At 38.0% G+C, this 26,992-nt stretch overlaps 1 long non-coding RNA gene and 1 pseudogene across 2 annotated transcripts in view; both read left to right on the top strand.

The window, feature by feature from the left end:
- LOC306646644 overlaps positions 1-26,992 on the top strand; it is a 982,690-nt gene that overhangs the window by 677,984 nt on the left and 277,714 nt on the right. The window lies entirely within an intron of this gene.
- LOC306646453 (5'-AMP-activated protein kinase subunit beta-2-like) lies at positions 2,643-14,508 on the top strand (annotated as a pseudogene). Its single transcript has 8 exons — positions 2,643-2,898; positions 2,978-3,120; positions 7,409-7,575; positions 8,380-8,472; positions 8,702-8,822; positions 11,988-12,121; positions 12,786-12,853; positions 14,473-14,508. The product of its transcript is annotated as a 5'-AMP-activated protein kinase subunit beta-2-like (transcript).

Here is a 26,992-nt window from a genome sequence, read left to right as displayed (position 1 = left end):
TGTAAATATTTTAGTATCAAGCTTTGTGCCTTTCTCTGTAAACATAACTACTCCTGCAGTTGACTTTAGTATCTAGGAAATAACTTTCATCAATCTAACATATTAGTTAGGATTAGGTTTGGCTACATATAATTGAAAAGCCCCAAAAAATGATATAAACAAGATTGAAGCTTATTTTTCTCTCATATAAAAAGGTCCAGAGGTAGACTGATACATAACAGCTCCATAGTTCTTTTTTCTGCTGTACTATTCTCAGATATTTCACGGTCCAAGGTGACTGCTGGATTTCAGCCATTATATAAACAGCCACACAAAAGGGAGGAGAAATGTAAGGGCACACCCTTTCTTTTAAAGAGATTTAACAGAAGTTCCATATAGAATTTCCACTTAGATCTCACTGGAATAATGTAATCACGTATCTAGCTAATAAGGAAGCTAAGAAATGTGTCTTTATACATAAAAACAACATACCAAGGTTATTGAAAAGTAAGAGGAAATGAATGCTAAAGTGGGCCTTTAACACTCTGTCATCTAATTTTTCAGTCTGTACCTTATTTCAATGATTTTATGGTCCATCTCACTTCATCTACCTACTCCTATGGTCATATCTAAGGCAATGCTAATAACTGCAATATCACTGAAATATCAATGTCAAACATCCTACTCTTCAAACCATCTCTTACTTACTAAGGTCATTCCCTCCGGTATTTACTGCCATCATCCAGTTCTTTGACTCCACTGGCCCCTCCATCAATCTGCTCTTCTTTTCCAAGATCAACAGGTTTAAATTCAACCACCCAGCATTATAATCTCACCCTGCTATGCACTCTCAACTCTTTTGTTGCCCTTCTCCACACCTGCTTGGATAAACTTTACCTTTGGTATATGCCTGCACCCAAAAAGCTAAATATGGTAAGACAAAAATACCACTATGGTGGATTGGCTTTTTAAATTCATAACCACCAAACATACCTAGACCTTCAGTACAATCTGCCATTCACACTTAGGTTTTCTAGTCAATTCTCTATCCTACTATTCTAGTTGATTATTTCACACCTCCTACATATTCAAACTTCAAATACTTGTCCCCTGTCCTCAATCAGCTAATCACCTTGCTGCTGCTTTTATTCCTTTAAGAGAACAGAAGCAAGGCTCAGGATATAGCTCAGTTTGTAGAGTGCTTGCCTCACATGCACATAAGACCTGGGTTCAATCCTCAGTCAGTCCCCAGGGAAAGAAAGGAATTGGAGGTGAGAGGGAAAAAGTAAGGATAACCAAAAGGAAGTACTCAGGCAGTCAAGAATTTGGAGGGGTGAGCAAGCAGTTGTGGTAAAATTGCACCTCTTCCCTTAAACTGTTTTTGATCAACAGCAAAAATATGAGTTCATAAAGAAACAGAGCAAAGAACGGGGGGTGCAGTATATATTAAGTAGATTTTTCAACTTCATAATACAAAAACAGACTTTATATCGAACAGTGCCACTCACTCAGAAACTATGTCCTTTGTGAGATGGAGTTCCCCAGCTTTGACTGACTTCTCCATCATGATGCCTAAGTGGGATATCTTGTTAGAAATGTAGTGAGCACTATTTCTGTACTCTTCACTCAGCAAATGTTTACTGAAAGATAATTATCTACATGGTGTGTACAGAATATGAAAAGGAATCAAATATGGATCTATGCTGTTATCAGCTGTCAAAGCAGTGATTCTCACACTTTAAAATACACTTGTTAAAATGCAGATTCTGGTTTTGTAAATGAGGATGGGACCTAGAATCCTGCTTAGATTCTTACAAGCTCCCAGGTGATACATGAATGCTGCTGGTCTGTATCTATAACAAATATTGAGTAATAATTTTTTTTTTTTTGGTAGGGAATGTTCAGTCCCATTATTATAAACTCTTGGACTCCTCTGAACCCTAGAATTGTCTGTGGCAATTTTATACGTTTTGTGTGCCTTCTAATTTTTTTATGGCTTGTTCTCTTGGAGTGTATTTCTTCTGGAGTTAATCATTGCAAAAAATGCTATTTCTTAGTTTATAAGAGCATTCTCCTTCTAACAATTCACTAATTTTTCAGGGTCTATCTACTATTAAACACTCCATCTCAAATTATTCCCCAGGACCCCAATTCAGGCTGACCAGTCCTTCCTGTGTCTCTGCACAGTATCAGCTTCTAACCTTGACCTCTACTTCCCTCTCCCTGGAGTCCATGGTATTATTCCTCTCCCGATCACTGGTCAGAGAGATGTGGCTCATAAAATGTTTCGGCACATCTGAGGTCACGTGAGGCAGCCATAGAAAAGCTGCACTGGTCCTGCAGCACCTAGCCCCTGGTGTCCTAAGAGCTGTCCCCTCACCAGGCAGCGAGGGGCTGCAACTCTGGCGCTTCAGTCTTGGCATCCCCGTGGGGCAGTCCCTGTCCAGCGCCACCATGTGAAAGTGGAGCTGAAGGCTGTGTGCACCCACCATCGAAGTGGAGGCAGCTAGAGAGGCGGGCATGCCGGGAGCTGTGGTGGCAGGCGGCGGGATCTCACAGGAGCGGCCTAGAGCCAAGGGCCTTGTAGCCATTTTAGGAGGAAATCCAAAAATTAAAATTGCAGCTTCAATTTCAATAACTTTGTTGGTGGCATTGCCTGCCCAATGGCCAACTCGCCTGTGGTCCTGGGGAAAAGGGGCACATCGCTGGAGGTGATGGGGTGTGGGAGTGGGCATGGTACTTCAGGGGAGTACCCAGAGCGGGTTTCCAGATTGCGGGCAGCGGGAGACCGGGGGCTTGTGGGAGCTCCTGTAGGCCAGGAGGTTGGGGACCACGGGGCACAGTTTCCTGTGGTGGGGATTCCCTTCCTGGGTCTCCAGGCGCAGAGGCGGGAACAGGGTGCCCCTGACGTGGCCGCTGGTGTGTTTGTTCACCTCCAGGTGTACCTCTGCACCAGGTGGTCCCTGAATCGAGCTGCAGCCATGGGAAACACCACCAGTGACTGACCGAGTGTCCAGGGAGCATCACAGCGCCAAGGCTGCATGCACAGAGGGTGATGGCGACCATGCCCTGGACAAGGAGCACAAGATCATGGAGGGGAGCACCAGTGGCTCAGGCATCTTCAGCCTACTGAACTCCAAGGTCTGGGCTACGTGCCCCCTACCGTAGCGGTGCAGCTGCTGCTTGGCTTCCAGATCCCTCCTCCTTTCCTTGGCCCCTTTTCATCACACTAAACTGGGTTACAGAAATTTTTTTTAATTAAAGGGATATTCCAGGGATGGAGGTGCTGGATAGTAAATTCCTCTTGTGGTGCTGCCTCAATATAAGGAAGATGTGGAGTTCTTGTTTTCTTGGTGGTTTGACCAAGCCTTGAGTGACATATTTAGGGCAGGGACCATAGACACCTCCCCTGCCCTCACCATCCTTGGTTCCTAACAATTTATAGGTTGTAAGCTATGGTGGAAAACTTGACGGGGTATATTGTTTGAGCTGCTGGCCCTAGCTCAGTTGCTTACATTTTCCTTGAAATGGCTAAGTGAATTTTTTCCTGGAATTTTCTGTTTGTTTGGATCCTTTTTGCTCTTTTAGGAACTCTGCACTTTAGGTCCTTTTCCTCTTTGGCATGGCTGTGAGCACCCACCACTTTTTAACTAGAATACTTGTTCCTAGACTTGGAGACCAACAAAGGGAAACATTTGGTTGACAGTTCAGTTTTTGTCCTATATTTTGTAGTTGTGGTAACTGTGCTTTCAGACGAGCTTCTCAAGTGGGAGAGACAGTGATTCCCAGATAGCTCCACTACACAGTAGTCCTTCAAAATTTTTTCTTAACCTAAAAGCAATAATTGATTGCTTCCCTGAAAACCTTGCTTTCAATTGAAGGAGTTACAGGAAGAGGTCAATTGTGTTCCCCCCTAACAGAAACGACAGATGGAGCTAACACCAATGTGATTACCATCATAATGTTTCTAGTAACTTACAATTGTCAGCATAAATACATTTAATTCTTTGTGGTAGGCTCTTCAGGGATGAAATAGAAAAATGGAGGGATTGAGGGAATTGGGGATAGGTTTGAGGCTTTGGAGAGAAATTAGTTTTATTTGCCACAGCAGTAGTACATGGAATTTGGATGCTATGGTTTATTTTTTTGGATCCCAATTGAGAACATCATCATAGAGGGAAAAATAAGAGTGGTTGAAAGGAGCAATTCATGGGGCTTTTTCTCCATTTCTTTCTTTCCTCTCCCACTTCAGAACTTCTTCCTCATCATGTGGTCTGTCTACCCAGCCATCTGTATTTACTTCTTTAAAGCTTTCCCAAGGTGATAGATCTCATTGCATTTTTACCCCTTTTCCTACATCAATGACTCAGGATTTAAGTACATTACAGTTGTCCAACCATGACTGAAGTCATTGGTGTCCTGAATTAAAGTCAAATTGTTCTGTGTGAATTGGGGCCTATTCTGGATCATTCTTTCCCTCACTCCAATCTTGCCATTTGGAAAACAAGAAAATGGTTCATATAATTCTTATGGTCCCACCCAAATCTAAGGGTTTTTGACCAACCCTTTTCTTCCCTCCGTATTTTACTAAAGCCTCTTCAAGCTATAATTTTAATTGTTGTTTTGCCTCTTTTGTCAGTGGTTCTGCTGTTTTACTTAAAGTAACCAACCTTTTTTCTATTCAGCTACATTAGAATCCTACCACAGGAATGTCATGTCATAAGTGGAAGATCTTTGCTCCAAATGTCAGAGCATTAGTAGTTTGTGACTTTCAGATTCCAAATGAAAATCCTAAGTTGGAAAATACTTGATAGAAACAGTGGCAGTAGGGCCTCCATTCGATGCCAGCATTTTTCAGCAGACTAATTCAATGGTTTTCAATCTTATTTATGTATTGGAATCACCTGAGATTTGTTTAAATACTTTATGGAAAATTTGAATCATTTACAAAGTAGGAAGAACAGAATAATGAATTCTGTGTACCTCTCACCAAGTTTAGAGATTGATGAAAGCATGAATGAATGTATATCATCAATGTTATGGGGTGCAACTTAAGAACAGATTGATCACCACTGAGAAGTCCAAATTTGAAAGTCTTTATTAAGCTGGCTGGCTGACTGTCTCACACAATGCCCCAAAAAATGGCTATTGGGAGAACAGCCCCAACCACAGAGTAGTAGGAGTTTTTATACCAAAAATCACATCAATCATAAGTGTCTGTTGCTATGATTCAAAATCACAAACTAACATCATGAGATCATCAACAGAGAGAGAAGTGGGTCAAAATGACCCTTACCTAGGTACAAACTAAAGAACGGTTACTAACATCCACACAATCACTGTTTACATGGTACATTGTTTAGGAGCAATAGGAATCAAAAGAGAGCAATTTTCCTTTACATAGGAATTATCATTCTGTATTGTTAAACTTGTCGCACCAAGTAACTGATGATGGGTACAGAGGCAGGGTGTTCCCATGGGAGAAGAATACTTCCGACATAACATGGATTCTCAGAGCAAAATGAAGTCTGTTTAGTCATTTCTCTTATAGTGTGGCCTATAACATTCTCCTGGAGTCAGCTCTGTCATCCCATCACAATCCATACCCTAATCTTCTATTCCTCCACCAATTTTTTGAAGCAAATTCCATATGTTATAACAAATTATGATGTACCTCAAAAAAGAGGTTTTCTCTCTATTTTAACATAATCACAGTCTTATCTGAGATGATTTTAAAAATAGATTTCCAGATTCTATGTCTGAATTAGAATCTTAGGTTATTCTTAGGCATATGCAAAAATTCCTGTCTAATGCAGCCAGTCAGACAGAATGCATTGCTTTTAGAATATGGATACTAGGTTTTCTCTTATGCTAATTCCATGTAATATTGTAAAAGCCTCTTCAGTTTTCTTTTTTCGGATTTTTTTCTTTCTTTTAGTTAATTAAGTAATTAATCTGTGCTTCTGGGGCTAAAACCCAAGGCCTCATGTCTTCTAGGCAAGTGTTCTACCACCAAGCTGTATCCCCAGACCATGAATTTTATTTTAGATTATGTGCCTGGTTTCTCAGACTGTAGTTTTGAGGAATAGAGAGAGATAGTACAGAAAGTAGACTTTTCCATTCCCCACCACCATCACACATGCAAAAATCCTAAGTAAATAAGCTAGTCTTTTTTTTTTTTTAATGTACTTTATTTTGTTTGGTAATATTTTTACTTAACAGTGTAAAGTCCTTTTCACCTGTTAACAGTTTAAGGCAGGGCTTAGCAAATATTTTCTGTAAGGGACCACATGGTAAATATTTTAGACTATGTAGATAATACAGTCTTTCACAACTGCTTCCATGGTGGTATAAAAACAGCTGTAGATAATAGGCATACAAATGAGTGTAGCTATTTTTCAGTGAAAACTTTATGAAAGCACCTGCCTTACTGGCTGCAGTTTGCCAACTACTGGTCTAAAGGGATGGTAATTTAAAAAATCTAAGGAGTTAATATTTTTCAGAATCCTGCAAACTTTATTTGATTATAAAATTGTTTTTGTTAAAGGAAAATATTTTTATTGTCTTTTGCTTTTTGAAGAGCCAAAAATTTGCATTCCTATACCTCAAATAGAATAAACCTGTCATAGGTGAGCAAATATGATTTCATAACCACTTTTTTGTTCTAGCACTGCCTCTCATTAGCTAGGCCAAGTCCTCTACCACTAAGCTACATTCCCACCCAGTATTTCTCCATTTTATAAAATCAATGATCTTTTTTTTAATTTTAATTAATTAACTGATTAATCTGTGGTTCTGAAGCTTGAACCTAGGGCCTCCAATAGGCTAGGCAAGTGCTCTGGCACTGAGCTACTTCCCCAGACCTTTAATACTAAATTTTTAATATCCCTTCTTTGTGTAACTTATTAGCTAAAATAGAGTTTATAAGGTTTTTATGAAATTTGGTATCTGTAACTTTCTTTACAGTTGATAATTGAGGGCTGTTTATAGTTGCTTGTGAAAAATATATACCTGGCTTAATTTTTAAAAATATAGCCATCTTTTGTTTTTATTATTTTCTCTCTCTTAAGAGGTACTCAGAAGCATGTTATAATTGCCTGCCTATGAATTAAACTGGCAGTAGGCAGTAGGGTTTTTTTTTTTTTTCTTTTCTTTTTTAAAGGGCAATCTTGAGGCTATGAAAGGGTAATATATGCAAACTCAAAAGTTAGACTATGATTTATGCAGGACTTGACTATAAGTCATTTGACCATTTTTGGTTCAAGATGAGTTCTTTTACTATGGTTTGTAAAAATCTGATTTATTCTAATTTTAAGGCTTTTTTCCTTAGCTGAAGCCTAGCACCCCTTTCTTCTCTAAGAAAGAGAAGATCTTTTTAAGAATTCTTGGGTCACAATTTATTCTAATGATAACCTATTCCTTCTTACAGCTCCCTGGGGACAAAGAGTTTGTATCATGGTAACAGGATTTGAACAACTCCATAAAGCCCACCCAGCAGGCTCCACCTACTGTTATCCACTGGTCTGAAGGAGGCAAGGAGGTCTTCATTTTTTGGTTTTTCAACAACTGGAGCACCAAGGTCCTACTGATTAAGAGGTGAAGGTAAGTGTTTTGGTTGAGGCTGAGGGGTCCAGGAATACAGCCCAACCTGTTTTCCTTTCTAATAAGAGTGAACAGGCTGGACTTCCCATGTCCATCCACTAGATGCTTTCTTTGGAATATGTCCTATTCTGTGACCACTTAGTATCTATGGCATTGTTTTTTAACCTAATTGTGTGTCAGATGCTTTACCACTTAGAATATCATTACCTCAAGGAAATTTATAATAGCTTTGTGAGTGTATTCTTTAGGATGGTGTTGCACAGGTCTTTTCTATGCTTAGAGGAAACGTGTAACTGACAGAATCTGTTGCTGTGACTTCTGCACTAAAGCAAAATGCACCATAAAATTAGTGTTATGTTTTACTTGCAGAGCAGTGATGAATTAACTGATTACTAGAATGGCCCAGATAACCAGATAGGTCATTTTACAGTAATGACTCACCAAAATATGGAAAGTACCTTAAGAACCCCTATATCCCAAATCTGTTAAGGTACTTATACTTATGAGGGATCTGTTCTGCTAGAGCAAAATAGTTATAGCAAGATGAACCATTTTGGGAGATCATTGACTATTTTTCTCTAGGCATTGGCTTAAGAACCAAAGTTGTTGGAAGGGATGGAAACATATGTTCAAGATGATATAGATAAAGAGATTGGATGAATATATTATATTTTTTACATAAGGGACAAGTGGCTTAGGGATAAGGGAAGTCATTGGTATAATGCTATAATTACCACTTGGTTTTCTATATTCTGTCTTCTTAAAGGAACGTGATTGACCTTACGTTTTCTTCTACAGCCATAATGACTTCATTGCCATCTTGGATCTCCCTGTGGGGGAAGAACCAATACAAGTTTTTTTGTAGTTGGACAGTGGGTTCATGAATCAGAGGTAAGGCTTCGATCTCCAAAGGTCACCATGACTTAGCAGCCTAATTTTAACTATCATTGCTCTCTGAATTGATGGTAGCAGTTCTCTTACCCTAGAGGATTCCTCTTGATAAAAGATGGAGATGCTGAGTGTGATTATTTGTAATTTTTAGTAGATGCAGAGAGGAGGATGGGTGGAAGAGAGGGATTCAAAAGGTAATTCAAGAATTCTTTTCTGCTTATTGTTTCAGCCTATGGTTACCAGTCATCTTGGCACGATTAGCAATTTGACCCATGTCAAGAAATCTGATTTTGAGGTGTTTGATACTTTAAAACTAGATTCTATGAAAAGCTCTGAGACATCTTGTCAAGGTAATTTTATAATATTTGTTCTCTTTTGTCTTGTCTTTCTTGTAACCCAGGGGTGGTTTTTAAATTTTGTTCTTGAAAGTAATCTTTTAATTTTGTTTTTTATTTCCATTTCTTCTCAGGAATCTTCTGAATCCTTAATATATGTGCACATATTTCTTATATAAACATTTAGATCCTATTCTTTTTAACAAAAAGTCTCAGTCTAGTGTATTTTAACTTTTTAACCAAGTATCTACAGTAAGACATTTACTTTGCTTTGCACCCCAATACACAAATAACAGATATATAAAAGTGTAATATGTGGTATAATGTTTGCCTTTATTCTCTGTGATGTATTCTTTTCTGCTTTTTTAAAATATTTATTTATTTATTTATTTATTTTGGTATTGAAATTGAACTCAGAGACCCTCTACCAATTCACCATAACCACAACCCCTTTTATTTTGAATCAGGGTCTCACTAAGTTGCTGTGACTTGCCTTGAACTTGAGATCCTCCTGTCAGCCTTTTGGATCACTAGGATTACAGGCTTGTGCCACAGCATGTGGCTGCTGTTGTATTTTTTGCAGCCCATTAGTGGACTATAGCCAACTTTTTGAAAACTCTTCCTAGTAATATTTCAAGTTTTCCATTGACCTTTGGTGGTATCACCCAGCAGAGACTAGATGTGCCTTGTTTGTCTTACTAGGCTGCCTCAGCTTAATCTGCCAGTTTGATCAATTGGTTGGCAGTTCTGTAGTTTTATGAGACCCTACAATTATAGTAGTCATTGGGGAAAAGTAGCTTAAAAAACAAGCACACACACAATATCAGGCAATTCTTTTGCATATAATCAAAATTTTGTAAATTTTTGATTTAAAAAATTACCTGGTATGGGAAAAGATTTCTATATACTTTTCTTTCTTTTTCTTTTTTTTTTTTTTTTTCTTGCAGTGCTGAGGATTGAACCCAGCACCTTATGCTTGCAAGGCCACTTTACAAGCTGAGCTATATCCTCAGTCCCTTTTTTTTTTCCTATAATATTATTTTTTCCAAGACCTTTATCTCTACTTAATTTACTATGTCAGTAATGAAAATATTCTCCTAACCATATTCATAAATACTTGTTTGCTACTTTACAGTAAGAGCTATGCCTGACTAAGGAAGTGTGCGCTGTATTTACACTGAGTACTCTTCTCGCTTTGAGTTCAAAACCTCCCTCTGCTACTAAGTAGTTTTAATATTGTGGACAAGGACCCCAATTCTTTTTTTTTTTTCTGTATTCCATAACAGTAAAATCAGGGGTTGGACTCAGTGTTTCTCAACAATCACAATTCCTGAAGTGGAACATATTAATAATCACAGGGTGTAAGGGTGACATGTTGTTTTTAAAACTGCATAGTATAATAATTTTTTAGGAAATTTTGGATAATAATGTTTTCATTATATAAGCTCTCAACGTTAAGCTAGACATTCTCCTTGGTGGGAAGAGATTTAAAAGGGTTTAAAGATATCAAATTAAATTATGAGGCCAAAGGTAACTACATTTTTGCATTATATGATTCTGGCAAAGTAACTGATGAATAATAGTCAATAATAACTATACAGAGAGAAGACCAGCATACTTTTGATATTTCTCACTTTCCTCTTTCACCTAATTTCCCAATACATTCTGGTAAGCCTTAGAATACGTTTTTATTAGGTTTGAATTTGTACTAAGTTTAGTATAGCCAGTAACTTAACCAATTTGTATTTTTTTTTGGATGATGATAAGGAAATAAAAAAATATATTCTGTGTACTTCCCAGCAGTGTTTTGTGGATTACATGACATAATAACTGGATGAGCTTTGGAAAGTTTTTAAGATATTATAAAATATCACTGTATTTATTAATTTTGCTTTTGCTTCATATATGTTTAACTGAAATCAGTTCTTTAAATGAACTATTATAATCCTCCACTGGAGACTATAAAACATTTTTTTTAAATCTTTAAACAAAATCAGTTTTCTTTATTGTTAAATTTTTCCTTCTAAGATGCATTATTTTTTTCCATTTTTGAAGTATAATTTATATACCATAAAATTCATCCTTTTAAATTGTATGGTTTCATAAGTTTCAGTATATTCAGAGTTGTGTTACATTACCAGTAGTTCCAGAGCATTTTTATCATCCCCAGAAGAAACACTGTACCCACTTTCCATTCCTTCCTCTCTCATACTTCTATCAACCACATGTCTACTTTCTGTCGTTATGGATTTGTCTATTCATGGTAATTTTTGTGAGATTCTTTCACTTAGCTTAATGTTTTCAGGGTCCATTCATATTGAAACATGTATCTATTTATGACACAATAATATTCCATGGTATGGACATACCATTTTGTTTATTTGTGATTGATAAACATTTGTATTGTTTCTGTTTTTTGGTACTATAAACATTAACATATGAGTTTTCATGTGGGCACATATATCTTGGATATATACCTGGGAATGTAATTGTTGGGTCATGTGGTAACTTTCTGTTTAACTCTTTGAAGTGGCTATGCTATTGTAGATTCCCACTGGCAATGGGACTACTGTAGTTTGAAAGGTCCAACTTCTCCATCTTTGCCAGTATTCATTAGTTTGTCATTTTAATTATAGACATCCTAGTGAGTATGAAATGTTGTCTTATTGTGGTTTTGATTTGCATTTCCCTAATGACTATTACATAGCTCTTGTTCTTATTGCTGCAGTCATTGTAGTATCAAAATCATAGAATTTGTAAACTTGTTATGTGTTACTTGGGTGGGGGGAAAAATGAAACCTAATTAGTTCACATTGTTTGAAAGTTTGCAAGGCCACTTCACATCCATTATCTCTTTAGTTTCCTCAATAACATTGGAAATAGGGCAAGGATTCTTTTTATTTTTATGGATGAGGAAACAGGTAAAGGCATTTTTCAAGGTTGTAAAGCTGATAAATATGGTAGCTCTTTCCTTAGCTCAAGTCTATGATCCCTCTCCTCTTCATGCAATCTTGTTGCCATGTTAGATAACTTTTTCCTTGCACTACTTGACACTTGTAGACCCAATGGGTTAAAAGTTATGATCCATGACTTCTTTATTTAATATTAGTGGCCATGTATTTTTCTATGCATTGCCCTAATTTTTGCACTTTTCCTCATATTTGTGAAAATATCTTTTAGATCTTTCCAGCTCAACCCCTGGGCCTTATGATCAACTAATGTATGTATTTTGATCTGAAGAGAAATTCAAATCCCCACCCATTCTTCCTCCTCACCTACTCCAAATTATTCTTAACAAGGACACTAATATTTCTGTAAGAATCCTGAGAATATTGTTGGAGGATCTGGGGAACTGTAGGATTAATTTGGCCAAAATTCAGTAATTCTAGAGGTTGGGATTACTATAAAGGTATATTGAGATTACAAATCATATACATAGGAATAGCACTATAGGCTCCTTTTATCAAGGCTGGTTTGTTAGCTTATTCAGGAACTAAAATCAAAGTTTATAGTTGTCTCTGTTCCTGAAAAAAACCAGGACCACAGTGTTTTCTAGAACCAATTTCTGAGATTTCTCTTCCAAAATGAGATAAGGAATACTTATCATTTGGGGATATACAAAAGAGTTACAATTTTTGCTTGCATATAATTGACTTCTGTATTTATTCTCATTGATTCTCACTAAGATTACTTTTGCCATTTAATGCAAATCTTCCATAGTTGTTGTAGGTGAGATTTTTTTTTTTAGCTCTATTATGACTACCAGATCTTGATGCTTAGGGTTTCTACCATGAACTGAGAATTTTCCAAATTTTCTGTAATGCGAATCTATTATTGATACATACTGGAGTGGATACACTATTGAAAGGAGATAAAGATAAGATGTTCTTAACAATCCCAGAAAGTTCTGAGAAAGAGTAACCTGATGGTTTGTCCATACAACTAATGTTATTCTTTTTAATTTTTTTTGTATCTTAGTGTGATCCAGCCTTACTTCCTGACCCACCCATGTTATGCTGAACCATCTCTATGCATTATCTATTAAGGTAAGTGGTGTCCTTGATTCTTCATATCTCAGCTATATGAAAGGTTAGGGGTAATATGTTGTACAGTAGTTACTTGCTCAGCTACTTCATTTTACCTGAAGGTGACAGTAATGGTTCAGAAGAACTTATTTTTTAGCCAGTTTTCATTTTCTGTGTCTGTGTTCTGGCTAACTGACTTGTCCAGTGATTGAATGGACTATTTTATTTCCCAGTTTCTTTTTGGGTGGCTAGAACATTTATGCCACCTATTTTTGAGTTGATAGCAATAAGACATCATTTGCAGAAAGTCAGGTTTAGCTTCTATTTCAAAGAATACTTGAGTGTGATAGTAAGACCTCTTTCTCCCATTTTAAATCTGGAATTGAACTACTTTTGGGTGCCACTATTGTATATACCCAAATGCTTGCTTCTTTCCTGTACAGTAGGTAAAAGAGAAATGTCACCAGAATTGCCCTGTCCCCTCTAGCTCTTGAGTCCTCCTTGCTTTCTCTGCTATATTAGATTCTGGGATAAAATTTCTGTTCTGTTCTATCTTGTCATGTCTGGGGTCAGGCTGTTAGAATAAACTTATATAGCTCTGTGACTGTCAAACTAAGCTGATTGTGATCAGAATGACCTGGGAAAGTTTGTGAGCATACAGATTCAGTGGCTCGATCTCCAAAGATTTCAAATAAGAACATCGAGATCCAGTCATGTCCCCACCCCGTTTTGTGTTATTTTCATTTTGAAACAGGGTCTCACTAAGTTTCTAAGGCTGTCTTTAAACTTGGGTTCCTCCTGCCTCAGCCTCCCAAGTCACTGAGATTATCACCATGCACCACCATGCATGGCACACTGCTTTTATTTCTTGGATGTGTGTAGCTAGATTAGGGAACTTATTGGTAGAGCAACTGTAATAAATTATATGGTTCTGTAGAAAATTTAGAAATATATTTTTGAATTTAAATTTTATAATTACCTTTTGAGCTATTATTTTTAACCCCAGTTTTATAGATAAACTAAGGTTCAGAGAAGGTCAAATTGCTAGTAATTAGCAGAAAGGACTGAAGTTAAGTCTCCTTATCCAAATTCCATGTTATATTCTCTGAGTCATCATGCCAGGCTTACCAAATAGGTCTTTCTTTGACCTGCTTCTCATTTCTACAAAATTCTTGCTGGGATTGTTTGTGCTGGTGTGTTTTACTAGGGTATGTGCATGCTAGGCATATGCTGAACTCCACCTGAGCATTTTTATTTAATTTTGAGACAGAATCTTGCTCAGTTGCCCAGGCTGAGCTTGAACTTGCCTTAGCCTCCTGAGTAACTAGTATTACAGGCATAAACCAACATGCCCAACTGACGTTGACTTTTTACCCACATTCTGTCATATTTAGGCTATGTGTCAGCATACTCTGGTCAAAGTGTTAACCTGAGATGCATTTATTATGGATAATAGGGTATGGGGAGAAGGTAGGAAAATATATTGGTTTCTAAATTAGATTGACTTGGGTTCTTTGGCTACTGAAAAAAAAAATGACACCATGATTCCATCAAGGCTGAACTTGAATTGGCTTGTGCTTTCTAAAGCACCTTTTTCTGGTCTACTTGACTTGTGGCCTTTTGCTTTATCCCTTCTAAAGCTACACAGCTTCTCCTTCAGTGACAAGGACCAATGATAGAAGTGGTTCAGGGACATTCTGAATTTCTCTTCCCCTTTTCCTCTGTCCTCTGTGGTAATCATCCAGCAGCACATATGCAGTTCTGGAGTGCCACCTGCCTTTGCTTAATATCCCCTGGCTCCAGGGCACTTCAATTGACTGAAGCTGAACTGATTTATGTTTTCTGTCCAGTTAGCACTTTTTATGTATTCATTCATATTCTGAAAGAAGCTCCTGTCTTGAGTTTTCCTTTTGTCAGAAATCAGAATGCCTAAGGTAATATGCTATGTATTTTAAGACCCCAGTAGTTTTTCACATACTTCTCTACTACTTGGGATCTAATTTTCCTTCACTACTGCTTCCAAAGCCCTTAATAGTGACAGTTTTTGAAAAGATGAAGTAAAGATATTGGATATCTGAAGGAGTCAAGATTAGTGCAGGCCTGTGTACCAGGATCTTAAGGGGGGAAATTCTGACTTCCATTCCCATTGATAACTCAGAACTGTGACCCTACAGCTCTTCTTAATTTCAGGAATTTCTGTAATCAATTAAAAAATTGAAGTTTTGGGTCACAACTACAAGTTGGGGGTTAAAACTGAATAGCAGCATGGATGTTGTCCTTAACAGGGCCTTATAAAATAAGAGAAAGGGAATTTGGACAGGCTAAGCACATTTTAAATACACAAATGTTTGAAAATGTTTCTGATAACCTGAAAGTGGTGTTTCTCTTCCCCAATTAGTAGAGTGGCATTCTGTAGATTGTCTGGGAGAGTGATTTACATTTAGAGTATCTACAGATGAAATAAAGGGAGTTGGCAATGTAGAGATCACCAGATCAAGAGCTAGTCTGAGCTCAGAGGATTCTGAGGGTAGCACCTTATTTTTTGATGCAGCCGATAACTGTGGTAGCAACTACAACTAGATGAACTAAAAGTTCAGGAGAAAAGGTAAAACTGTCCAAGGTGAACTGAGATCAACAGTCATTTTATCCTCTGGGGCCATTTGCTGATTATGGTTCTGGACTGTGTATGACCTTTGCCTAGTCAGATGATATCTGTTGAGTTAATGAAACTCCTAGCAGTATGAGCTAATGGGGGGTGAGTTGGAAACATGAGGGACTTCAGACGTGCAGCCAGTTTTCCACCAAAAGACACTTACTATGTGGGAAGTGTAAAGAGACACCACAAAATCTTATAAGAAGCACAGTAAAATATCTTAAAGATGTATGATGCTAAGGTCATAAAGACTAACTAAAGCAAGGGGAATCAACTAAAGCACATGGTTCTAAAACATTTTCCGTGTATTAAAGTAAGGTAGAGTATTGTAATAAAGAGCTTCCCAAAAGGTTTTTGAAGAAACAAACTGAATGCCAGAAAAAAACTCAAGGATACCTGTCAGAATCAAAAATATCCACCTCTCAACATGGTAAACAGCTACCATGATTGACAGCCAATCAACAATTACTAGGAAGGCTTCTAGGCAAGGTGGAATAACATGAACTAGATTTATCCTGCCACCAAAAACAACATTCCAGACACATTATATGAACAAATAGCTTCCAGGCATTGTATTATTCTATTTGTGCAGCAATAACAGAATACTGAAGATTCAGAAATTTGCCAAGAAGGCAAGCATAGTGATATATACCGGCAATCCCAGTAACCCTGGAGGCTGAGGCAGGAAGAGCACTAATTGAAGGCCAGCAGTCTCTAACTTAGTGAGGTCCTGAGCAGCTTAGTGAGAACTGTTTCAAAAATTTTAAAAATGGTGGGTACATGTTTCTGGTTAAGTACCTCTAGATTCAATCCCAGGTACACACACATACACACCATATCTGTGTATGTACACATACACATATAAACCATTTATGATTATAATTCTGAAGACTGGGAAGTCAAGAACAAGGGGCTAGTATCTAACTAGGGTCTTTGTGCTATGTCTTCCCATTTGGAGAGTGGAGCACAATCTTACATAAGGAATTCATTCCTATAATAATAAACCCACTCTCACAGTAACAGTATTAATCCACTAATGATGTAGAATCTTCATGGCCTAATCACCTCTTAATTTTACTATAATGGGATTTAATTTTGTAACATAGTTTTTGGGAGATACATTCAAACTACCATAGATATTAAATACCAAGTAATGAAGAATAATGACCTCTGAAATATGGGAAGCAAATAAAGTGGACCCTTCAATTGATTGCCTCAGCTTACTACCCTGAGAATATTTCTGAGTTATGACTGGAAATTTCTGAGTTATGAATTTCCAGCCTACTGAACTGCCTAAGTTGAGAACATGGAGTACAGAAGAGAAGGGTTTTCCATTAGTAGTAGGGAACATTTCTCTCAAGACTGAATGCTGATAGTAGGCATAAAAATGACCCTCCAAAGATATCTTTGTGTTCATTCCCAAAATCTATGATTTGTTTAGCTTATATGCCAAAGTGTAACTAATATTATAGATGGAATTAAGGTTAGCTTGAAATGGGGAGTTTGCCTTGGATTATTCAGTTGGACCCAACTATAAATGGAAGAAGCTCTGAGTGTTGTGATATGAAAAGATCTTGACCTATTTTCTGGTTTTGAATTTGGAAAAAGAGGATAATGAGCCAAGCCATGTAGGTAGCCCCAGGGAGCTAAAAATTAAGGAAATGGATTCTCTCCTAGAGTCTCCAGGAAAGAGAAACTTTAATATTAATCCAGAGAGACCCATTTTGGAGTTAGAAACCAAAGAAATGTAAGATAATTTGTGTTGTTTCAAACCACTGATTTTCCTGTAATTTGTCAATGTCATCATAGAAAAACTAATGCAAAATCTAAATCTTAAAATGCCAAGTATTCGGGATCAAGTTACTTCAACATATCTGCATCCCAGAACAAAGCTCAAACATATGTTCAGAAAAAAAAAAAAAAAAAAAACCTAGCACTGAGCAAAAAAAAATTACCATATCTGATATCTAAAAAAAAATTTAACATTCAAAAAATAGAAAAAATAAAACTTATTGAGAAAAAAATACTTGAAATTGAATCAAAACTTACAGAGAATAAACACAAAAGACAATGGATATTGAAAGATATAATTTTTCTACATATTGGGAAAAATAAACTATATGTCCACACATGTACATATTTATATCACTGGAGCTTCAAGAGATTAGAACTATAAATCATGAAAGGAAAAATACTCAGGGCCTTTCCAGGCTATTTTCTCGAAGCAGACGACCAAGGAAGAGCCTTTCCACACAGAGCCAGCCACAAGTCCCCAAGCCAGCAGTGACCTCCGGCCCACAAGCAGCCTCTGGGACCAGGGCAAGGCAGCCAGAATCCTCTCCAGGCAGACCTGCCCTGACCTCCCCAGCCCCAGACTTTTTCCATGGGGCAATCCAAGATAGCGGACTAGAGGGTGACTGCATCTCCAGTTGCTACAGAACCCAGGATTCAAGAAGGGAGGCATTGAGAGACTTGGACTAAAATAGAGCCTCGGGGTGAGTCTCCCCCACACAGTGAAGCGCTGCCCGGGCAGCAGGCCCGGATTTGGGTGGTTTATTAGAGTAAGTCAGAGCAGCTAGAGCCCTCCCCAGGCAGCCCTGCACACTCCGACGGTGGGCTTCTCCCACAGGGCCAGATTCTCCAGCATCTCCGAGCAGGCCCCCAGTGAGAGCCTTTCTGCACAGAACCAAACTTCAAGTTCCTGAACCGGGCGACGAGTTCCTGCCCACAGGTTGCTTCAGGGACTAGGACAGGGCAGCCAGGGACTTCCCCAAGCAGCCCGCAGACTGGTCCCCTCTGGCAGGAAGTGCCTTTTCAGTCTATCTTCTTGGAGCAGAACCCCCAGTGAGAGACTTTCCACACAGAGCCAGCTCCAAGTCCTGGAACCAGTAGCGGGCTAGGGGCAGATTTCCTTGGAAGCACTGCATTATCAAGTTACTCCAAGACTTCAGGCTACTGATGGCAGGAAGGTGATCCACTGCAAATCTACAGGGACACTATAAGCCAATAGAAGAATACTGCAATATCACAAAGTTGCACTGACATCTGAACAATATGAGAAAACAAGGGAAGAAGATGTCCCAAACAAACCTAGGTACTATATCAACAAAACCCAAAGACAGCACAGCAAAAGAAATGTCAGAAAGGAAGTTCAGAATGTACATAATTAAAACAATCAGGGAAGCAAACAAGGAGATGAAAGGGCAAATGCAGGCATTGAAGGAGGAGATGAAAGAGCAAATGCAGGCATTAAATGATCACACCAATCAACAGTTAAAGGAGCAAATACAGGAAGCAAGAGATCATTTCAATAAAGAGTTAGAGATTGAAAAAAAAACAGAAATCTTGAAATGAAGGAAACAATAAACCAAGTTAAAAACCCATAGAAAGCATAACCAATAGAATACAACACCTGGAAGACAGAGCGTCAGATATTGAAGACAAAATATTTAATCTTGAAAACAAAGTTGACCAACCAGAAAAGGTGGTAAGAAATCATGAACAAAATGTACAAGAAATATGGGATATCATGAAAAGGCCAAATTTCAGAATTATTGGGATTGCGGAAGGCTTAGAGAAACAAACCAAAGGAATGAACAATCTATTCAATGAAATAATATCAGAAAATTTCCCAAATCTGAAGAATGAAATGGAAAACCAGGTACAAGAGGCTTATAGGACTCCAAATATACTAAATTACAACAGACCCCCACCAACGCACATTATTATGAAAATACCTAACATACAAAATAAAGACAGAATTTTAAAGGCCGTGAGAAAAAAGAATCAAATTACATTCAGGGTGAAATCAGTAAGAATATCAGCCGATTTTTCAATCCAGACCCTAAAAGCTAGAAGGGCCTGGAACAACATTTACCAAGCCCTGAAAGAAAATGGATGCCAACCAAGAATCTTATACCCAGCAAAACTTACTTTCAGATTTGACGATGAAATAAGATCCTTCCATGAAAAACAAAAGCTAAAGGAATTTACAAAAAGAAAGCCAGCATTGCAGAACATTCTCAGCAAAATATTCCATGAGGAAGAGATGAAAACAACATTGCAAATCAGCAATGGGAGGAACTAGCCTAAAGGAATAGCCAAATAAAGGGGAAAACAAATCATGTCAAAAAAAAAATGAGTCAATGACTGGAAATACAAATCATATCACAATGAGAACCCTGAATGTTAATGGCCAGAACTCATCAATCAAAAGACATAGACTGGCAGAATGGATTAAAAAGAAAAATCCAACAATTTGCTGCCTGCAAGAGACTCATCTCATCGAAAGAGATACCCATAGACTAAAGGTGAAATGATGGGAAAAACATACCAAGCACATGGACACAGCAAAAAAACTGGAGTATCAATTCTCATTTCAGATAATGTGGACTTCAAGCCAAAACAGGTCAGAAGGGATAAAGAAGGACATTACATACTGCTTAAGGGAATCATAAATCAGCAAGACATAACAATCATAAATATCTATGCCCCGGACATTGGCTCATCCATGTACGTCAAACAAATGCTTGTCAATTCCAGAAATCAAATAGACCACAACACAATAATACTAGGCGATTTTAACACACCTCTCTCACCGCTGGATAGATCATCCAAAAAAAATTGAATAAAGAAAACATAGATCTCAATAACATAATCAACAATTCAGACTTAACCAACTTATATAGAATATACCATCCAGCAAAGAACGAATACACTTTCTTCTCAGCAGCACATGGATCCTTCTCTAAAATAGACCATGTCTTATGCCACAAAACTACTGATAGCAAATACAAGAAGATCAGGATACTGCCTTGTACTCTATCAGATCATAATGGATTGAAATTAGAAATAAATGAGGGGAAAAAAAACAGAAACTTCTCCAATACCTGGAGATTAAATTATACTCTATTATATGATGAATGGATAACAGAAGATATCAGGAGGGAAATAAAAAAAATTATAGAAGTAAATGAGAACAAAGACACATCATATCAAAATCTCTGGGACACTATGAAAGCAGAACTTAGAGGAAGATTTATTTCATGGGGTGCATTCAACAAAAGAAGTGGAAATCAACAAATAAAGGACTTAACACTACAGCTCAAAGCCCTAGAAAAAGAAGAGCAGACCAACACCAAAAGTAGTAGAAGACAGGAAATAGTTAAAATCAGAGCCGAAATCAACGAAATTGAAACAGAAGAAACAATCGGAAATATTAACAAAATAAATAGTTGGTTCTTTGAAAAAAAAAACAAAATTGATAAACCCTTAGCCACACTAACAAAGAGAAAGAAGAAGAAAACTCAAATTACTAAAATTCAGTATGAACAAGGAAATATCACAACAGACACGAATGAAATACAAAATATAATTAGAAGCTATTTTGAAAATACATACTGCAACAAAACAGAAAACCTCAAAGACATCAATAAGTTTCAAGAGACATATGAATTACCTAAACTGAATGACATACACAACTTAAATAAATTGATTTCAAGCAATGAAATAGAAGAGGTCTTCAAAAGCCTACCAACAAAGAAAAGGCCGGGACCAGATGGGTTCTCAGCTGAGTTCTACAAAACCTTTAAAGAAGAGCTCATTCCAATACTTCTCAAAGTATTCCATACAATAGAAGAAGAGGGAACCCTCCCAAACTCATTCTTGAAGCCAATATCACCCTGATACCTAAACCAGACAAAGACCCATCAAGGAAAGAAGATTTCAGACCAATATCCTTAATGAACATCGATGCAAAAATTCTCAACAAAATTTTAGCAATTCACATACAAAAATATATTAAATAGATAGTGCACCATGATCAAGTGGGTTTTATCTCATGGATGCAAGTTTGCTTCAACATCCGGAAATCAATAAATGTCATGCACCATATCAATAGACTAAAAGTTAAGAATTACATGATTATTTCAATAGATGAAGAAAAAGCATTTGATAAAATACAGCATCCCTTCATGCTCAAAACACTAGAGAAAATTGGGGTAGTGGGAACATTCTTTAACGTTGTAAAGGCCATCTACGCTAAGCCCATGGCCAATTTCATTCTAAATGGTGAAAAACTGAAAGCATTACCCCTAAAAACTGGAACAAGACAGGGAAGCCCTCTTTCACCACTTCTATTCAATATCGTTCTTGAGACTCTAGCCAGAGCAATAAGACAAACCAAAGAAATTAAATGTATACAAATTGGAAAAGAGGAACTCAAACTATCCCTGTTCGCTGGTGACGTGATTACTTAGAGGAACCTGGAAAATCCACCAGAAAACTCTTAGAACTTATAAGTGAATTCAGTAAAGTAGCAGGTTACAAGATCAATGCTCATAAATCCAATGCATTTTTATACGTAAGTGATGAATCTTCAGAAAGAGAAATTAGGATAACTACCCCATTCACAATAGCATCAAAAAAAAAAAAATAAAATAAAATACTTGGGAATCAATCTCACAAAAGAGGTGAAAGACCTCTACAATGAGAACTACAGAACACTAAAGAAAGAAATTAAAGAAAACCTTAGAAGATGGAAAGATCTCCCATGTTCTTGGATGATCAGAATTAATATCGTCAAAATGGCCATACTACCAAAAGTTCTATACAGATTCAATGCAATTCCAATTAAAATCCCAATGATGTACCTTACAGAAATAGAGCAAGCAATTATGAAATTCATCTGTAAGAATAATAAACCTAGAATAGCTAAAGCAATCCTAAGCAGGAAGAGCAAAGCAGGGTGTATCTCAATACCAGATCATCAACTCTATTACAAAGCAATATTAACAAAAACGACATGGTATTGGTACCAAAATAGACAGGTAGATCAATGGTACAGAATAGAGGACATGGACACAAACCCAAATAAATACAATTTTCTCATACTAGACAAAGGTGCCAAAAATATGCAATGGAGAAAAGATAGCTTCTTTAACAAATGGTGCTGGGAAAACTGGGAATCCATATGCAACAGAATGAAACTAAATCCCTATCTCGCCCTGCACAAAACTCAACTGAAAATGGATCAAGGACCTCAGAATGAGACCAGAGACCCTGCATCTTATAGAAAAAAAGTAGGTCCAAACCTTCAACTTGTTGGATTAGGATCAGACTTCCTTAACAGGACTCCCATAGCATAAGAAATAAAAGCTAGAATCAACCGCTGGCATAGATTCAAACTAAAAATCTTTCTCTCAGCAAAGGAAACTCTCAGTAATGTGAAGAGAGAGCCTACAGAGTGGGAGAATATCTTTGCACTCATACTTCAGATAGAGCACTAATTTCCAGAATATATAAAGAACTCAAAAAGCTCTACACCAAGAATACAAATAATCCAATCAACAAATGGGCTAAGGAAATGAACAGACACTTCACAGAAGATGTACAAGCAATCAACAGATATATGAAGAAATGTTCAACATCTCTAGTAATAAGAGAAATGCAAATCAAAACTACGTAAGATTTCATCTCACCCAACTAGAATGGCGATTATCAAGAACACAAGCAAAAATAGGTGTTGGCGAGGATTTGGGGAAAATGGTACACTCTCACTTTGCTGGTGGTGTTGAAAATTAGTGCAGCCACTCTGGGAAGCAGTATGGAGATTCCTCAGAAAGCTTGGAATGGAACCACCATTTGACCCAGCTATCCCACTCCTTGGCCTATACCCAAAGGACTTAAAATCAGCATACTACAGAGATACAGCCACATCAATGTTCATAGCTGCTCAATTCCCTATAGCCAGATTGTGTAACCAACCTAGATGCCCTTCAGTTGATGAATGGATAAAGAATCTGTGGCATATATATATACAATGGAATATTACTCCACCATGAAGAATGATAAAATTATGGCATTTGCAGGCAAATGGATGAAATTGGAGGATATCATGCTAAGTGAGATAAGCCAGTCTCAAAAAATTAAAGAATGATTGATCTCGTTGATAAGCAGATGAGGACATATAAGGGGTAGTAGGAGGGGTTATCGTTAGGGATAGGGTTAGGTTTAGGATTAGTGATAAGGAGGGTGGTAAGAATGGAGGAAGGAAGGACTGTATAAAGTGAAAAGAGGTTGGGAGGGTTGGGGGAGAAGATAAAAAATAACAGAATGAATCAAACAACATTGCCCTTTGTAAATTTATGATTTTTAATTAAAATTAAAAAATTTAAAGAAGAATAAAGCATCAATAAAAAAAAGAAAAATATTCAGGCAAACATTGTTATTGGATATGGAAAATGAAAATTCCCAAAATAGTGAGTCCTGAGAAAAGGGAGTGAAAAAGAAAGCCATATATTAATAGCATTGATCCTTTCCAAGTGCATTCCTGCCCAATGACTGAAAAATCCCATAGAAAGGAATCCAAAGCATCGATCCTTTCCCAGATAAATCCTGTCCCAGTGGCAGCACAATGGCACCCTGAAGGGAAAGAGATAAATACTGAACACTAACCCCAGACCTTCCATTCTTCTTCAAGTGAATCCTGCCCAGTAAAAATAAATTTTCAAATTCTCACAAAGCTGTTTTCTGAATGTTCAAACTGCTGACTCAGACCCCCTCCCATTTCACCCAGTAAGACTGATTCCAAATTTCTGAATGCCCACTCAGAGTGCTCATTACTTAAGTCACCTCTCAGTATAACCTATATAAACTCAGTCTCCTACTTTATTCAGTGGCCCATTTTCTACCAGGAGAGTGAGTCCAGTGGTGTCACCCCATTTCCACCCCTCATCTAGTCCTGCATGAGACTTAATTCCTGAAAAAAGAGTTGATCTGTGAAGTTTGTGTCCACACCAGTCTTTTTGTGCTAATAATTGCCAAACAATACAAACAACTCAAAATGAAAAAGCCTTTTGAAAATGAACAATGCAGTGGAATTCAAGATGACAGGCTAGTGGAATGGTGTATTCCTTGTTGTTCCATGAACTGGGATTCGAGTAGCAGGAATACTGCTTTGAGAGATTGGTGAAGGACGGATTTCACTAAAACAGTATTGGGCCATCAAATTATCTTAGTGACTCAGAAATTTGGATACAAGATTATGTAGGGGGAAATGAAAGGGAGGAGGGCATTCAAAAATGGTGGAATGGGAAAGACATCATTACCCTATGTGCATGTATGATTACATGGACGGTATGAATCTACATCATGCACAACCATAGAAATTAAATGATGTACCCCATTTGTGTACAATGAATCAAAATACAGTCTGTAAAACAAAAAAATAAATAATAAAAAAAGATTACATTAGGGCCAAGCAATTTGCAGTGCTGGTTCAACAGAGGGAAGGAGAATGCAGAGAAACACCACAGATTTTGTAAGAAAAATTCTGAGATCAGAAAAGCAGCCTGCCCTCAGCTGATTGAGAGGCTGTACTGTACATGGTTTTTACCAACTGGTGCCAAAGAGCTGAGGCAGGAGGCATCTTGAGGTGGCCATGCTGCAGCACCTGCTGCAGGAGCTGGGAGATCTGAGCAAACACAGCTATGTTACTATCTGGGGTGCTGTCTTTGTTTTCTATGTTCAACACAGAATTGAAGAACAGGACACAGAGATAGCAAGCAAGAAGCAGGTTTGTTGCCAAAGGTAACAGAGATAGACTTTTCTGAAGAAAAGCAGCCCCAGAGCTGGAAATCCTTTGGGTGGGTTTTGGCCTGTTTTTTTTTATGGTCTCTGGAATTTTCTCCTTTCCTTATTTCTTCCCCTGTCTACACACACCTCACTGTTATCTGCTGGTTCCCTCTCTGTCCATATATCTGTTATAGCTTTTCTATTAGCCAACTGCCTTCTGCCCTTTGCTTTGGGGTACACAGCATATTTTACCCAGGGGAATTCAAACCACAAAGGTGAAGGGGAGCCTGACTCACTTTCCCCTTTGAGTCTGGTGGTTTGCAGAAGCAGGTCAGAAATTTGAACAGGTAGGTGTAAAAGCTCAAGGACCAAACCCAAGTGGCCTGGAAAGGCTGTGTCCATGGGCAGCAAAGTGGTGAAGAATTGGCTTCCTTGTCCCATGAGTGGTGACTCCTGGAATCCAGACTCCCAGCAGAGTTAGGGTAAGTGCTGAACCCTACATATTGATCCAGTTTCTCCAGAACAGTCACCACCCCAGAGACCTGATTAGATGTAAGCACCACCTACAGAAACTCCACTCTTAGAACTCTGCAGCAGCCACACCCTGTGAGTGCAGTGATCTGCTCTGTGTCGACAGAACTTCAACTGACAGGACTTCCCATCCCATTCTACCTCATACTGGTGAGAAGGGAAGCTGATAATTTTTGAACTCCAACTAGCAACTTGGTGAGTAACACAAAATTAGGAAGGTTTAAACAACCCTTTGTCCTTATGCTCATGCTCAGTACATCGTTCAAGAACAAATGGAAAGAAAGACAGTTGGACATATACAGTGAATGAAAAGTGAAAAGGCACCACGACAAACTACTCCACATGTGGGAACTCACACAAGATATTTTATTAGGCAGAATAACAGTGTCTGCCATAAAGAGAGAGAGAGAGCCTGCAAGAGACAGTGTGGTGGGGGAGCTTCGCTTTATTACTTAATTGCCTTGACTAAGGATGATTGGGCCAATTGCTGAGCAGTTAAAATTTGCAGGCTATGGCTGGGGAGATAGCTCTGTTGGTAGAGTGCTTGCCTTGCAAGCACAAGGCCCTGGGTTGGATCCCCAGCACCACAAAAAAAAAAAAAAAAAAAAAAAAAAAAAAAAAAAAAAAAAAAAAAAAAAAAAATTGCGGGCTACAGATTAAGCCAATGACTGCCAAACAAAAGATGACAAGTGGGCCAATGGCTGACTAGGATAGTAGACTGACAGCTGGGGGTGCTGTCATGTTTCCTTGACTCCCCCCTCAGGTGTTTTCTGTGCCCAACCACTAAGAAACCCAATGAGTTCCTAGGATATGCTGGTTGTAGGCAGCCTGAGGCCCAAGGTGAAAGCCAGACTGCAGGGCAAAACCAGTGCCTGCCCCCTACCTGCCACTGCCATGTGACACCTGGCAGGTTCATGCAGGCAGAGTGCATCGCAACTGTGGACTTACCTTGCTGCATCTGTTCACCAGGCAGCCCACTGAGCCCTACAGTGAATATATATTCTGACAATTTTGACCACCTCAATGGAAATGATGCCTTAATCTTTCATTAAGAATTTCTTTGTGTGTGTGTGTGTGTTGCCAATTGGTTCATGGACATATATATGTACACATATTTGTTTCTTTTATTCTTTTTTTTCTGATGTAGTTTTTTATTGTTGTATTTCAAGGATGAGTTTTATGAAGTAGAATTACAAGTACTAAATTTCATCTTTTTGGGGGCACAAATGCATCAGTTGTGTAGCCACAACCACAGACAAGAGATAAGACAGTTGTATCACTCAAACAGCCCCTGGATGCTGCCTCTTTGTGACCAACCCTTCTTACATCCTGGCAACCACCCATTTGTTTGTTCTATTGGTATAGTTTTTCTTTCCTTAGGCATCATATGAATGGAGTTGTAA

This window comes from Sciurus vulgaris (assembly GCF_902686455.1).
Source record: "Sciurus vulgaris genome assembly, chromosome: 16".
In the NCBI taxonomy this organism is placed as follows: domain Eukaryota; kingdom Metazoa; phylum Chordata; class Mammalia; order Rodentia; family Sciuridae; genus Sciurus; species Sciurus vulgaris.
Note: the sequence above shows the minus strand (reverse complement) of the source record. Positions and strands in the feature narration are given on the sequence as shown.